The sequence below is a fragment of the Salmo salar genome, chromosome ssa03 (assembly GCF_905237065.1).
Source record: "Salmo salar chromosome ssa03, Ssal_v3.1, whole genome shotgun sequence".
Classification (NCBI taxonomy): domain Eukaryota; kingdom Metazoa; phylum Chordata; class Actinopteri; order Salmoniformes; family Salmonidae; genus Salmo; species Salmo salar.
The window spans coordinates 47,552,223-47,568,754 of record NC_059444.1 but is presented as its reverse complement, the minus strand read 5'-3'; positions in this window follow the sequence as shown (position 1 = coordinate 47,568,754).

Below are 16,532 nucleotides of genomic sequence, written 5' to 3'. Positions count from 1 at the left end.
TGCTTGGCATTCAGGCCAAAGAGTTCAATCTTAGTTTCATCAGACCAGATAATCTTGTTTCTCATGGTCAGAGAGTCATTTAGGTGCTTTTTGGCAAACTCCAAGCGAGCTCTCATGTGCCTTTTACTGAGGAGTGGCTTTCGTCTGGCCACTCTATCATAAAGGCCTGATTGGATGACTGTTGCAGATGATCAATGGAAACAGGATGCAATTGAGCTCAATTTCGTGTCTCATAGTAAAGGGTCTAAATCCTTATGTAAATAAGATATTTAGATATTTGCAATGCTCTACTCTCCGGCTACCCGGATAAAGCACTAAATAAACTTCAGTTAGTGCTAAATACGGCTGCTAGAATCCTGACTAGAACTAAACATTTTTATCATATTACTCCAGTGCTAGCCTCCCTACACTGGCTTCCTGTTAAGGCAAGGGCTGATTTCAAGGTTTTACTGCTAACCTACAAAGCATTACATGGGCTTGCTCCTACCTATCTTTCCGATTTGGTCCTGCCGTACATACCTACACGTACGCTACGGTCACAAGACGCAGGCCTCCTAATTGTCCCTAGAATTTCTAAGCAAACGGCTTTCTCCTATAGAGCTCCATTTTTATGGAATGGTCTGCCTACCAATGTGAGAGACGCAGACTCAGTCTCAACCTTTAAGTCTTTACTGAAGACTTATCTCTTCAGTAGGTCCTATGATTAAGTATAGTCTGGCCCAGGAGTGTGAAGGTGAACGGAAAGGCTGGAGCAACGAACCGCCCTTGCTGTCTCTGCCTTGCCGGTTCCCCTCTTTCCACTGGGATTCTCTGCCTCTAACCCTTTTACAGGGGCTGAGTCACTGGCTTACTGGTGTTCTTCCATGCCGTCCATGGGAGGGGTGCGTCACTTGAGTGGGTTGAGTCACTGACGTGGTCTTCCTGTCTGGGTTGGCGCCCCCCCCTTGGGTTGTGCCATGGCGGAGATCGTTGTGGGCTATACTCGGCCTTGTCTTAGGACGGTAAGTTGGTGGTTGGAGACATCCCTCTAGTGGTGTGGGGGCTGTGCTTTGGCAAAGTGGGTGGGGTTATATCCTGCCTGTTTGGCCCTGTCCGGGGTATCATCGGATGGGGCCACAGTGTCTTCTGATCCCTCCTGTCTCAGCCTCCAGTATTTATGCTGCAGTAGTTTATGTGTCGGGGGGCTAGGGTCAGTCTGTTACATCTGGAGTATTTCTCTTGTCTTATCCGGTGTCCTGTGTGAATTTAAATATGCTCTCTCTAATTCTCTCTTTCTCTCTTTCTGTCTTTCTCTCGGAGGACCTGAGCCCTAGGACCATGCCTCAGGACTACCTGGTATGATGACTCCTTGCTGTCCCCAGTCCACCTGGCCGTGCTGCTGCTCCAGTTTCAACTGTTCTGCCTGCGGCTATGGAACCCTGACCTGTTCACCGGACGTGCTTGTTGCACCCTCGACAACTACTATGATTATTATTATTTGACCATGCTGGTCATTTATGAACATTTTAACATTTCAACATCTTGACCATGTTCTGTTATAATATCCACCCTGCACAGCCAGAAGAGGACTGGCCACCCCTCATAGCCTGGTTCCTCTCTAGGTTTCTTCCTAGGTTTTTGGCCTTTCTAGGGAGTTTTTCCAAGGGAGTTTTTCCTAGCCACCGTGCTTCTTTCACATGCTTTGCTTGCTGTTTGGGGTTTTAGGCTGGGTTTCTGTACAGCACTTTGAGATATCAGCTGATGTACGAAGGGCTATATAAAAATAAATTTGATTTGATTTGATATTTATTTTATTTTTATTGAATTTGAAAAAATAAAAAACGTTTTTTGATTTGTCATTATGGGGTATTGTGCCATCTTCACTGCCCGGAGTTCTCGGTTGCCAACAACGTAGTTCCTTTCAGCAGGATTGAGACAATGGGACAGGAAGGCACAGGGATTAAGCTTTTGGTCCTGGGCAGATCGCTGGGACAGGATGGCCCCCACTCCAACATCCAAAGCATCCACTTCCACCACAAATTGACGTGAGGGGTCCGGAGGGATAAGGATGGGTGCTGTTGTGAACCGATGCTTCAGGTCCACAAAGGCTTTGTCGACAGCTGGAGACCATTTGAAGCTGGAGACCACTCCTCCATAGCTTCGGTCTCTGGTCTGGACAGAGAATACAACCAACCCCGAGGTGGTGTAGTGCCTGGGAGAAGATCAATGGCACAGTCATAAGGACGGTGCGGGGGAAGGGAAGTAGCACATGCCTTACTGAAGACCCCCAGGAGGTACTCATTGGGAACAGCAGAGACATCCACAGTCTTGCTCACGTCCTGAGGAATATGATTTGGGGAAGGCTGTGCTGCTTGAAGGCAGATGGAATGGCAAAATGGGCTCCAACCCAGGATGGAGGTTGTGGTCCAGTCAATCACAGGATTGTGTTTTTGTAGCCAGGAAAATCTCAAAATGACTGGAACACGAGGAGATGCAATGAGGAGGAACTGTATTGTCTCACTGTGGTTACCAGAAACCCGTAATTGAACGGGCACAGTACTATGGGTGACTTCCCCTACAGAGCGGCCGTCCAGTGCTCTAGTATCCACGGGCACAGAGAGAGGCTGAGTGGGAATACCAAGCTCCGAAGCGATCGTGGCATCCATAAGACATTCATCAGCCCCAGAGTCAATGAACACTTGGAGAGACTTAGATTGGTCTCCCCACAGCACAAGAGCAAAAACGGGTTTGCGGGTGATGGGAATTAGTGAACTCCCAGTCTGATTCACCATAGCATTGGTACCCACTAGAAACAAGGGTTTCCTAATAGGACAGGTAGCTGTAAAATGTCCTGCCACTCCACTGTACAGACAATAGTTACTGTTCATCGTCCGTGAGCGTTCCCCAACTGACAACCTAGCTCTTCCCAACTGCATAGGCTCAGGACTATCCAACTCACCCATCGTAGATTCACGAGAGGGCTCGGGTGGCTTCAAATCCTCTCGGAAAAGCTGTCTTCGGAATTGTCCGGATTCCCTAGAAGGTGAACGAACCATAGCGGGTGCACGAGTGTGCCCAAGACCAGACTTTCCTCTCACGCCTACGTTCCCTTAGGCGTCCATTGATTTTGATGGTTAGGGTGATAAGGGAGTCGAGGTCCACCAGTAATTCCCGAGCTCATCCTTTACACCCTCAGATAATCTGTGCAGAAAAGTATCGAAAAGAGACTCCGGATTTCAGGTACTCTCGGCGGCCAACGTGCGAAAATCAACCGCGTAGTCTGCCACACTATGGGAGTTTTGACGTAAGTCAAGCAGTTTACTGGCCGCCTTTCTCCCAGATACCAGAGACTCAAATACCTTCCTACCTCCCCCATAAATGCCTCTAGATGACCACAAATGGCAGATTGTTGCTCCCAAACTGCCATAGCCCAGGAGAGCGCCCTTTCCAACATTAGCGTAATGATATACGCTATCTTCGATCGGTCTAAAGGAAACGAAGATGGCTGTAGCTCAAAAATAAGCGAGCACTGAGAAAGAAAACCCCGGCAGGCTCCAGGATTCCCCGAATATTGCTCCGGAGGAGGTAAGCAGGGTTCTCGGGGAGCCGGGATAGGCAGGGTTCTCGGGGAGCCGGGATAGGCACCACAGAGAGGGAAAAAAATTACTGGGTGATTGGGGTTTTTAAGAGGTGGCAGGCAGCCTCTGAGCTAACTCCCTGATTTGCTCCATAATAGCCTTGCATCTAGACGTTCCGCTAGCCAAATATCCAATGGAAGAACGTGGCGCGAAATACAAATACCTCAAAAAGCAATAATTTACATTTTCCAACCGTACGAGTATTTTACACCATTTGAAAGATAAGACTCTCATTAATCCAACCACATTGTCCGATTTCAAAAAGGCTTTACAGCGAAAGCAAAACATTAGATTATGTTAGGAGAGTACACAGCCAAAAATAATCACACAGCCATTTTCAAAGCAAGCATATATGTCACAAAAACCCAAAACACAGCTAAATGCAGCACTAACCTTTGATGATCTTCATCAGATGACACTCCTAGGACATTATGTTATACAATACATGCATGTTTTGTTCAATCAAGTTCATATTTATATCAAAAACAGCTTTTTACATTAGCATGTGATGTTCAGAACTAGCATTCCCACCCAAAACTTCCGGTGAATTTACTAAATTACTCATCATAAACGTTGACAAAATACATAACAATTATTTTAAGAATTATAGATACAGAACTCCTTTATGCAATCGCTATGTCAGATTTTAAAATAGCTTTTCGGCGAAAGCACATAGCTCAGCCATCACGGCTAGCTATTTTGACACCCGCCAAGTTCGGGGCAACCTAAACTCAGAATTACTATTAGAAAAATTGTATTACCTTTGCTGTTCTTCGTCAGAATGCACTCCCAGGACTGCTACTTCCACAACAAATGTTGTTTTGGTTCCAAATAATCCATAGTTATGTGCAAATACCCCCATTTTGTTCGTGCGTTCAGGTCACTATCCAAAGGGTAACGTGCGAGCGCATTTCGAGACAAAAAATGTCAAAATGTTCCTTTACCGTACTTAGAAGCATGTCAAACGCTATTTAAAATACATTTTTATGCTATTTTTCTCGTAAAATAGCGATAATATTCTAACCGGACAATGCTGTATTCATTCAAAAAGGAAGAGAAAAAATGGCGAGGTCTCGTGAACGCACATATCCAGTCTCTCTGTCACCAGGCAGTCCACTGACAAACTATGCTGCTGTTATCTGCCCAGAGACAGGAGACGCGTCAATCCGGTTTCTGAAGGCTTTAGAGAGCCAATGGAAGCCTTAGAAAGTGTCACGTAACAGCAGAGATACTGTAGTTTCGATAGACAAGCAACAGAAGGACTACAAATTCGCAGAAAGGCCACTTCCTGCTTGGAATCTTCTCAGGTTTTTGCCTGCCATATGAGTTCTGTTATACTCACAGACACCATTCAAACAGTTTTAGAAACTTTAGAGTGTTTTCTATCTAAATCTACTAATAATATGCATATTCTCATTTCTAGGCAAGAGTAGTAACCAGTTTGAATCAGGTACGTTTTTTATCCAGCCGTGAAAATACTGCCCCCTATCCCAGAAAGGTTAACCCATGGTCGTGGGTTAAAGACCCAGTCTACCTAAAAAACTGGAGGCCTCTTACACTTCAATGTTATGATGCAAAAATACTAGCAAAATGCATAGCACTCAGAATTAAAAGGGTTTCAATTTCGGTAATTCTCTTATAAAATGGGTAAAAATAATGTTTAGCAACCCCAGGTGTAAAATAGTAAATAACGGCTACTTCTCAGAGAGTTTTGAATTGTCAAGAGGAGTTAAACAAGGGTGTCCGCTGTCACCATATCTATTCGTTATGGCCATTGAAATGCTAGCTATTAAAATCAGATCCAATAACAACATTAGAGGATTAGAAATCCAAGGCTTAAAAACAAAGGTTTCCATATATGCCGATGACTCAAATTTTATGTTAACCTCTTACATCTAGATGTTCCGCTAGCGGAACACCTGCTCCAATATCCAATGATAGGCGTGGCGCGAATTACAAATTCCTCAAAAATACAAAAACTTCAATTTTTGAAACATATGACTATTTCACAGCATTTTAAAGACAAGACTCTCCTTTATCTAACCACACTGTCCGATTTCAAAAAGGCTTTACAGCGAAAGCAAAACATTAGATTATGTCAGCAGAGTACCAAGCCAGAAATAATCAGACACCCATTTTTCAAGCTAGCATATAATGTCACAAAAACCCAGAAGACAGCTAAATGCAGCACTAACCTTTGATGATCTTCATCAGATGACACACCTAGGACATTATGTTATCCTGTTAGGGCTAGGGGGCAGTATTGACACGGCTGGATAAAAAACATACCCGATTTAATCTGGTTACCACTCCTACCCAGTAACTAGAATATGCATATACTTATTACAGTTGGATAGAAAACACCCTAAAGTTTCTAAAACTGTTTGAATGGTGTCTGTGAGTATAACAGAACTCAAATGGCAGGTCAAAACCTGAGAGATTCCTTTACAGGAAGTGGCCTGTCTGACCATTTCTTGAACTTCTTTTCCATCTCTATCTTTTACTAAGGATCTCTGCTCTAACGTGACACTTCCTATGTCGTCCATAGGCGCTCAGAGCCCGGGAAAAACCTGAATGTCGTCATCCCAGCCCCAGGCTGAAACACTTGATCGCCTTTCTCAAGTGGCCGATCAAGGGACTCTGGGCTTAGGCGCGTGACCCGACCGCCCCCGCCTTTGTGATTTTTTTCCTCTGTTTGCCGAAAAGGAGATTCCCTGTCGGAATATTATCGCTTTTCTACGAGAAAAATGGCGTAAAAATTGATTTTAAACAGCGGTTGACATGCTTCGAAGTACGGTAATGGAATATTTAGAATTTCTTTGTCACGAATTGCGCCTTGCGCACGACCCTTCTTTACCATTTCGGATAGTGTCTGGAACGCACGAACAAAACGCCGCTATTCGGATATAACGATGGATTATTTTGGACCAAACCAAAATTTGTTATTGAAGTAGCAGTCCTGGGAGTGCATTCTGACGAAGACAACAAAAGGTAATCAAACTTTTATAATAGTAAATATGATTATGGTGAGTGCTAAACTTGCCGGGTGTCTAAATAGCTAGCCCGTGATGCCTGGGCTATGTACTTAGAATATTGCAAAATGTGCTTTCACCAAAAAGCTATTTTAAAATCGGACATATCGAGTGCATAGAGGAGGTCTGTATCTATAATTCTTAAAATAATGACTATTTAGTAAAATGTTAGCGAATTCCCCGGAAGTTTGCGGGGGGTATGCTAGTTCTGAACGTCACATGCTAATGTAAAAAGCTGGTTTTTGATATAAATATAAACTTGATTGAAGGTCTGCTCAATCCAAGATTACAACCAATTGATTACAGCATTGCCCCAAAAATGGAGGAAGCAGGTGGCAGCGGGAGGAGTTAGGGAACTGGTCTGTCTGCCCAATATAAAGGATCAAAACTGGTGGAGGAATAAAAATTGCATGAATAGGAAAGTATACCAGTTTCATTTGAGGACCAGGATGTTGACAACTGTGCCATAAAAAATGCAAAATAGTTGGTACAGGGTGTATGAGTTGATATATAAAAGAATGCAAGTTTCAAGACTTCGTGCTTTTCAGCTAAAATTATAATATAGAATTCTTGCCACCAACAGAATGTTTAATATTTGGGGCATAAAATCATCGAAGCTCTGCAGATTTTGAGGTGAGGATACAGAATCAATAGCCATTTATTTTAGTATTGCCCTCAGGTAGCCTGTTTCTGGTCTCAGGTTCAGGAATGGCTGAAAATGCATAGCATTGATCTAAAATTGACCCTAGAAATAGTACTGTTAGGAGATCTGGAGAGACCAGGTCAGTCAATTACTAATATACTAATACTCTTAGTATAAGTATTTATCTTCAGCTTGCAAACTGTAGATTCTATTCAATTAGATAGATTGAAATTGTACGTTAAACATCATAGCATAGTTGAAAGATATGTGTTGCATAGAAACACGAACTGGGTGGCCAGCAGAGATAGATGGGATGGGCTGAGGGATGGTATGTGAAATTGGAGACAAGTGGGAGTGGAGTTGCTGTGTGAGAGAGAGAAAGATGGTCAAAAGATAAAGGGAAAAAAGTCAAAATAAAACATAATAAATGTACATTTGAATGACGCTAAGTGGCAGTGTTTTTACAACTAATGCCGGTTTGACTGAGGCTGATGGCATGCAGGTGTTTGTACACATGCATATACACACACTCTCATTCAAATAAACACATACAAGAACACACACATACATGTAATAGTGCCAGACATGCACACAAACATATACAGTTGGCATTGCTGTTATGATTTCATTGATGTCCTTGATGTCCTTTGTTTTAAATGTATAATTTTGTAAAAAAAAAATTGCATTGTTGTATGCTGTTTTCTTCTGTCTTTTCCTTTTTTCTCTTTAGTTCATTCTCTTGGTTGTTGGTGCATTGCGGGGTTCTTGGGGGTGGGGAATGGAATGAATTGTATTTTTGTGGGAATGGGTCTCGAATGGTTGAGGGACAGCTATTGGGTAACTGTGGGGGAATCTTGGAGGGTTTCCCAAGATTGTGATCATGAAAAAGGAAACTATGACATATATTTTATATCACTATCATGCACACGCACCCTCACACATAAGGATGGCTCTGTTGCGGAAAGACTGATACATGTTTGATAGTGTCTTGATGCTGTATTGTTTGTCCTTCATGTTCTAATACTTTAATGTTACCCTTTCCTTGTGTTTTTTGTAATAAATAATAAAAATAATCCAAAAGGAGTAGGCAAGAAAATAGTCGTGGACAGGCTAAAGATCAAAACCAGATTAGAGTCCAGGAGGTACAGAGTGGCAGAAAGGCTCGTGGTCAAGGCTGACAGAATGGTCAGGCAGGCAATCCAGAACAGGCAAGGGTCAACATCGGGAGGACTAGAAAAACGAGAATAGCAAAGGCAGGAGTACGGAAAAACGTTGTTTGACTTGGAACATACAAGACGAACTGGCACAGAGAGACAGGAAACACAGGGATAAATACACTGGGGAAAACAAGCGACACCTGGAGGGGGTGGAGACAATAACAAGGACAGGTGAAACTGATTAGGGTGTGACAGTAACGTAACAAAATGTGGAAAAAGTATTAATACTTTCCAAATGCACTGTATGGCATGTCTTGAAACATGCAGACAGACAAATTAAAAGTTAATTTCCGTTGTAATACTTCTGACAGCCAACTTTCTAACCGCCCATAACTCTTGGACTTTATAACATTCCCAGAAGGCATGGATGATTATAACCTAATGAAAAATAAACCTGGTAATTGAATGTACTGCAGGCCTAAGACCTATGGGTTTAACCTTCTGAATGAATAATTATACAAAAGAAAGAAGCTGCCTCTTAATGAGTTCTAAGATCCGATTCGTTAGCCAACAAAATAACATCAATTTATTTAGCCTAATTGTTTTTTTATGTCGCACGACAGTAGGCTATTTTCCTCTTTTCCTGCATTAATTCATTTCTCTGCATAACTATTTAACATTTGGCTAAAAAGAAACCATGCCATGAATTAATAACAACATATTTTTTTCATTCTGCAATCACTTTAAAGAGCCTTCTAATATTAGACAACAAATAAATATACTAAAACAATAACTTCAAAAACAGTCCATTCTTCTCTGGATTTCTTCAAATTGCTGTGCAAGAAAAGTATGTAATCCACCGTGTCTGGTCGCAGGCTTGCAGCTGGCTTCTCTCTGAAGCCACACATCCATCTGAAGGTGACTCTTTAACCACCGTATCTGGTCGCAAGCTCGCAGCTGGCTTCTCTCTGAAACAAGTATTCGTTCACAATAGCTGGCCTTATGTTATCTGCTGTTTTGAGCTGCACTGTCCCACTCCATGGTGGGTAACACCCACTCTTCATTTACGTAATGGGCTGTAGGGCACAAGTATCCTGTTTTTCGAAAACTGTCAGTCCACGTGTCAAGTGTAATTGTGCCATTTTATTTATCTAAGTTCTTTCTCAACTCTGGGACCACCTGCCAGCTGATATCTTGGGCGTGATGCAGGAATCTAGTGCGAGAGGCTCTCGGAATGAAACATTCACACCTCCATACATTTACAAAAGGATAGTCTAGTAGCTCGGCTAGGTGTAAAAAAAATCCCCCAATTTGTGTCACAGTTTAGACTACCGATAGATGCTGTGGTCAGTAAGAGTTGAGTCCTATTGTATAGTGAAGCCTAATTGCCATAAAGGGCAAACTTGCAATGTATTCGAGGTTTAAGTCCTCTAAAGTTTTACATTTCTAACTCAATATTACAGACCTGATCTGTCCTAATTTAAGATGAAACAACCCCTACTGTCACGTCCTGACCAGTTAAGGTGTTGTTTGTTATTGTAGTTTGGTCAGGGCGTGGCAGGGGGTGTTTGTTTCGTGTGTTTTGGGGTTTTTGGTTTATGTTCTATATTTTCTATTTCTATGTGTTTATCTAGTTTTTCTATTTCTATGTTGGGGTTTTGGAACGACCTCCAATTAGAGGCAGCTGGTTGTCGTTGCCTCTAATTGGAGGCCATATTTAAGTGGGTTAGTTTTCTCTTGTGTTTGTGGGTGGTTGTTCCTTGTATAGTCTGAGCACCTTATGGGACTGTTTTTATTTTTTTTGTGTAAGTGTTTTGTTGTTTTTCCTTCAAATAAAAGAAGATGATAAATATACCCGCTGCAGTTTGGTCCACTCCATATGACGAACGTTTCACCTACAAATACATACATTTATTATAATCACATAATAATCCAAACAAAATGAGCTGTAGCAAGAGGAGAGAGGCTGCATATGCTAAAGACAACGAGAAAAAAATTGGCTTTCACCCTGGAGGATAACTCATTTTGAACGAAAGCCTGGAATAAGAGAGTCACTCAGCCCTATGCTTATGTTCCTACTTCTGTTGCCCATTTGAGTGTTTGTTTCATATACTACTGATTCTCTGATCACCAAGCCTCATCCAAACTAACGTGTTGAAAAAATCTATTTCACAATCTGGCTGTTTTTATACTTTGCTATGCTGTAATAAGAGCTTTACAATTTTGTTTCATTAGAACAGACTCTCTTGTATTACTTACCATTTAATTAGTCTTGTTTACACTGTTCCAAACGGACAGAAAAATAATATTGTAATCTAACAGCACCTGTTTGTCATGCAACAGTATATCTTGCACTTTGCCAATGATTTTACATGAGGTCTAATTCACAAAAAAAATACTTATTTCCACTAGGCCAATAAATAAATCACATTTTTGCTTTCGGTTATGTAATTAACCTATATAATGTTATTTGAAGTTAACCCCATGGAGCACATACAAAAGCAATTTGGAGTTGTTGAATGGGAGTGACAAAATGTATAACAATTACATTTTAATGAATGGAATGAGGAGAATGATGAGGAAAAGGGTGATTGAATTTCGAACAATAGTGTAAGAATTGCTCTTCCTCTGTCTCGCGCGTACACTCACTTTTTGTGTTTTTACATTGTCAGAAGAAGCTGTAACTGGGCTACAGCCTATTACTTACTAAAACTGTTGTTGCACTGTAAGGTTCTTATTCTAAGAGAAACAAAAATGAATTTGATATTGCCAAGAAACTGAAGATCAATTTGATATTTTTGACTGATATTATGATTGTCTGTTTGTAGCATATCTGCAAAGTAGTGAAACACGCTGTCAGTTCCACTTTAAAAACTTTAGGTCACTGGTTACTTTCTGTGCTAAATGTGAAATGTTTTTTGCAATGGGAAGTAATAGTTGTACTTTTCGATTGGGTAATGCTTAATGGTTGTGTTTTTGTAATCTTATGAATGCTACCTACTGGCTTATTATGTCAGAGTTTATGGAGTCGCTTATCCTTTAACATCATGCTGTGTGTGACTGCTGTCTTTCCATCGGCACTATTCAGTGGTGTAGTTGTGCCTGGAGAAGTGGGTATACAAAAGTTCCCAAACGGCCCGCCCAGCGACGTAAATGCACCCTGTATGGAAAATCCAATTTTTTCCAATATTTCTTTGTTTTCCTATAGATTTGACCAGATTTTCACTCTCAAAATCACACCTTTATTTATAGAAAAGATACACAAATGTGATGGTCTAAGTCCACAGGGCTTGTCTCCCCAGTTGGTGGGCCAGTCAGGGCTTGGCTCCCCAGTTGGTGTGGCCAGTCAGGGCTTGGCTCCCCAGTTGGTGGGCCTGTCAGGGCCTGGCTCCCCAGTTGGTGGGCCTGCCAGGGCCTGGCTCCCCAGTTGGTGGGCCTGTCAGGGCCTGGCTCCCCAGTTAGTGGGCCTGTCAGGGCTTGGCTCCCCATTGGGTGGGCCTGTCAGGGCTTGGCTCTCCAGTTGGTGGGCCAGTCAGGGCTTGGCTCCCCAGTTGGTGTGGCCAGTCAGGGCTTGGCTCCCCAGTTGGTGGGCCTGTCAGGGCCTGGCTCCCCAGTTGGTGGGCCTGTCAGGGCCTGGCTCCCCAGTTGGTGGGCCTGCCAGGGCCTGGCTCCCCAGTTGGTGGGCCTGTCAGGGCCTGGCTCCCCAGTTAGTGGGCGTGTCAGGGCTTGGCTCCCCATTGGGTGGGCCTGTCAGGGCTTGGCTCTCCAGTTGGTAGGCCTGTCAGGGCTTGGCTCTCCAGTTGGTGGGCCTGTCAGGGCTTGGCTCCCCAGTTGGTAGGCGTCTGTCCACTCAGACCCATCCATGTCTATGCCACTGATGCAAACAGCACATGATGACAATTGCGCATCACAAATAGCCTACTAACCAACATTAGGACTAAACATTTTCAATACCTGGTTTGCATACCCATTGTTGTCTTAGTTAGCATTTACTGGTAGATATCATAAGTTGAAAGGTCTTTCCTACCCTACCGGCTACCGATGTCATTCTTCTGTGAGCTGCTCCACGCCAAAACCAGTTGAGAGCTGCACACTCTTGCTGCCTGCAGATGCTATTCTGCTGAAACTAGGCTGTGTGTGTGGCATCCATGTGAATATATTTCACGTGATGCCCACTGAAAAAAAGTGGGTATATGGTTTATACCTGCATTTACCCTCCACTACACCACTGGCCCTTTGTTTTTACAAAAAGTGCACCCCCACATGAGTGGGCTGGTATTACGGTTGCTGTGCTTTCAGAATCTCAAAACTGTCACACACTGTGACATGTTTATAATATATATAAAGGCTGTTAAGATATTAATGTTTTATGAAAAGAGTGTATTTATTTGGCCTGGCATAGCGGTTTTATGCTCTGACTGAATGGAAGCTGATAATTCTGAGGTTTTTACTATGCTGGTCTTGGCTGGTCTCGGGAAGAAATTAAGAGTCCTTACTGTTGAAGACCAAGTCAAGACTGAGTACAAATTTATCCGACACAGGACCGAGACTGGACTAGTACTACTATACTGGTAGACACACCTGCCTAATCCCTCTCCCAACTGGGATTGGCCGGCTCAGCCCACCCCCCACCTTTACCATAACTGAAGCCCCAGAGTACAATAGCTTGACCCATGATCTAAACTCGCTACCCAGGCCGAAAGCTTCCATTGTCCTAAACAGAAAGGCATGACGCACTCTACCAAAAGCTTCCATTGTCCTAAACAGAAAAGCATGACACACTCTACCAAAAGCTTCCCTTGTCCTAAACAGAAAGGCATGACACACTCTACCAAAAGCTTCCATTGTCCTAAATAGAAAGGCATGACACACTCTACCAAAAGCTTCCATTGTCCTAAACAGAAACGCATGACACACTCTACCAAAAGCTTCCATTGTCCTAAACAGAAAAGCATGACACACTCTACCAAAAGCTTCCATTGTCCTAAACAGAAAAGCATGACACACTCTACCAAAAGCTTCCATTGTCCTAAACAGAAAAGCATGACACACTCTACCAAAAGCTTCCATTGTCCTAAACAGAAAGGCATGACACACTTTACCAACAGCTTCCATTGTCCTAAACAGAAAGGCATGACACACTCTACCAAAAGCTTTTATTTGTTCTACAGAAATGTGTCCAATATTCGGATTGTACATCCTAGTGATGGCAAACATGCCTAGTCCTTGTGAACTATAGTGTCAAACAACCTTTAAGGAGATTTGCCGAACAGTATTTTGTAATCCAAGCAGAGCAACGACACCGGCCTCCAGTTCTTCAATAGAGCTAAGTCTTCTTCCGCAGTAATGACAGCCTGCTGGCAGCCGGCTGTAACACAGAGTTCTCAAAGGACTCCCAAAAGACCTCTAGGAGGTCCCTCCCCAGTACATCCAAGAAACGTTTAGAAAATGTAGCTGCCCAAAACTTGTTGAATCAACACTGTTTCCACGTCATTTCACTGTTTCCACGTCATTTCAACCCCAATTTGAAACTAAATCCAATGACATGGTGTACTTATTATTATGTATTTCTTAGTTGAGAACTCAACCAATTGTAAATCAAAACTAAACGTTGAATTGACAACTGTGCCCAGTGTGTAGTGACTGATGTATGTTTACTGTAGTCATTCATGCCCTTGATGTGATGAGCCAAAAACATGACCTTTACTGTTAGATAAGATGAGAGAGAGAGATGTTTATTGGCAATGTTAACATATGTTTCCCATGCCAATAAAGCCCTTACATTGAAATTAAATTGAGAGAGAGAGAGCGAGGGGGATGGAGAGAGAGAGCTAGAGAGATATTTTACTGAAGATTCTGTCCAATGTATTCTCAGGAGGAGAGGGTTACACACACACAGCAAAGTTCGACACTGCTTTTTCAAACTAATGGATTGCAATTCCTTAGATTATGGCCTGGCAGTGCTCCCCACACACAGCCTAATTTACAGGAATTACTTAGAGAGCAAGTCTCAGCGTTTAGAACGTTGAGCCCAGGGCCTGCGGCATAGAGCTGGGCCAAGATCCCTTTGGCAATCTGGAGCCTGAGCTGTGTGTGTGTGTGTGTGTGTGAAACATGCACTTGGAATCCACAGTAAAAGAACAGCTTATAGTTTTTCTCTCACTCACACACACACACACACACACACACACACACACACACACACACACACACACACACACACACACACACACACACACACACACACACAGGTCTGGGGGTACATGTCAGAACACATACTGACAGCCCTTCGAACTCAAGTAGTGTTATAGTCAGCCAGGTCGCTCAAGATCAAAGATGAAATTCGCTGTCCGTGCCGGTACCAATGACGTCGGGAGATTACTTAACTGGCCACTAGGGGCAACGGTGAGCACTACTACCATCAAGTAGGCTTGCGGTTTGCTAGAGCATTGTGAATGGGGTTGGTGGATAGGCGTAAGCCACAAGCTCCGGCTCGGACTGTAGCAAGTTCAATCTCAGTGCTAGACACCCGATTTTGTTTGTTTGTTTTAACGCTATCCCTATCCCAAACCTTGACCCTTACCTTAACCATTCGGAATTAATAACTAAACTTAACCGTTGAGTTGTTTTGACAGTATCTCAAACCTTTACCTTAACCATTCAGAATGAATGGCTAAACTTAACCTTGGAAATTGTACGTTTACGGACAAACGACAGATTCAGAAGTCAGACTGTGAGAGCTTGTAAGTTGTAACACCTCAATTTGTTTCCATAATAGCGATCATATTAGTCACACACGTATGCACGCATACACACACAACATTATGCCAATATACCCTTGAGGAAGTCTCAAGTTCATTGATTGGAGGTGCTGGGTGATATTAGTAGACTGAGAGGTGTGTGTGTGTGTGATATTAGAAGAGAGGTTACATTGTGCTGTGTACATTCTTTGTCTGCGTATTAATTTATTTATGTACTCGTAGCTCACAGGCTCTGTCAGCAATAGCAGAGGAAGGGAGAAGAGAGAGAAGAGATGGAGGGAGGGGAGGGGGGAGGGAAGGAGAAGTGGTGGACTCCCCTATTGAACTAGGTTGTGGAAAAGTTGTGAATTTATATCTGATTATCTCAGAAAGTGGAAGTCCAGTGGTTGTCCACCTCTCTCTTTCCATCCCTCCTTCTCTTTCTCCTCCTCCTCTCTATTTCATACATAATTGATTGTTGGCAATTCTGACATCTCCCTTCCTCCCCCCCCTCCATCTCTTTAAGTCAGTTGTACCATGTGCCTGTGTAGTGGTATCCCAGTATCGAGCCCTCTCTGGTTAATATTCATAAAGTGTATTTTGGCAGCTAGCATAGCCACCTAGCCACCCCCCCGCCTAGCTAAATCCATTCTCATTGATCACCATCAGCTTTCCCCGACTGACACACGTCGATCGCATTAAAACTCATGCTCAAGGTCTCCGAGTCCTCAAATACACTGCTCAAAAAAATAAAGGGAACACTTAAACAACACAATGTAACTCCAAGTCAATCACACTTCTGTGAAATCAAACTGTCCACTTAGGAAGCAACACTGATTGACAATACATTTCACATGCTGTTGTGCAAATGGAATAGACAACAGGTGGAAATTATAGGCAATTACCAAGACACCCCCAATAAAGGAGTGGTTCTGCAGGTGGAGACCACAGACCACTTCTCAGTTCCTATGCTTCCTGGCTGATGTTTTGGTCACTTTTGAATGCTGGCAGTGCTTTCACTCTAGTGGTAGCATGAGACGGAGTCTACAACCCACACAAGTGGCTCAGGTAGTGCAGCTCATCCAGGATGGCACATCAATGCAAGCTGTGGCAAGAAGGTTTGCTGTGTCTGTCAGCGTAGTGTCCAGAGCATGGAGGCGCTACCAGGAGACTGGGCCAGTACATCAGGAGACATGGAGGAGGCCGTAGGAGGGCAACAACCCAGCAGCAGGACTGCTACCTCCGCCTTTGTGCAAGGAGGAGCAGGAGGAGCACTGCCAGAGCCCTGCAAAATGACCTCCAGCAGGCCACAAATGTGCATGTGTCTGCTCAAACGGTCAGAA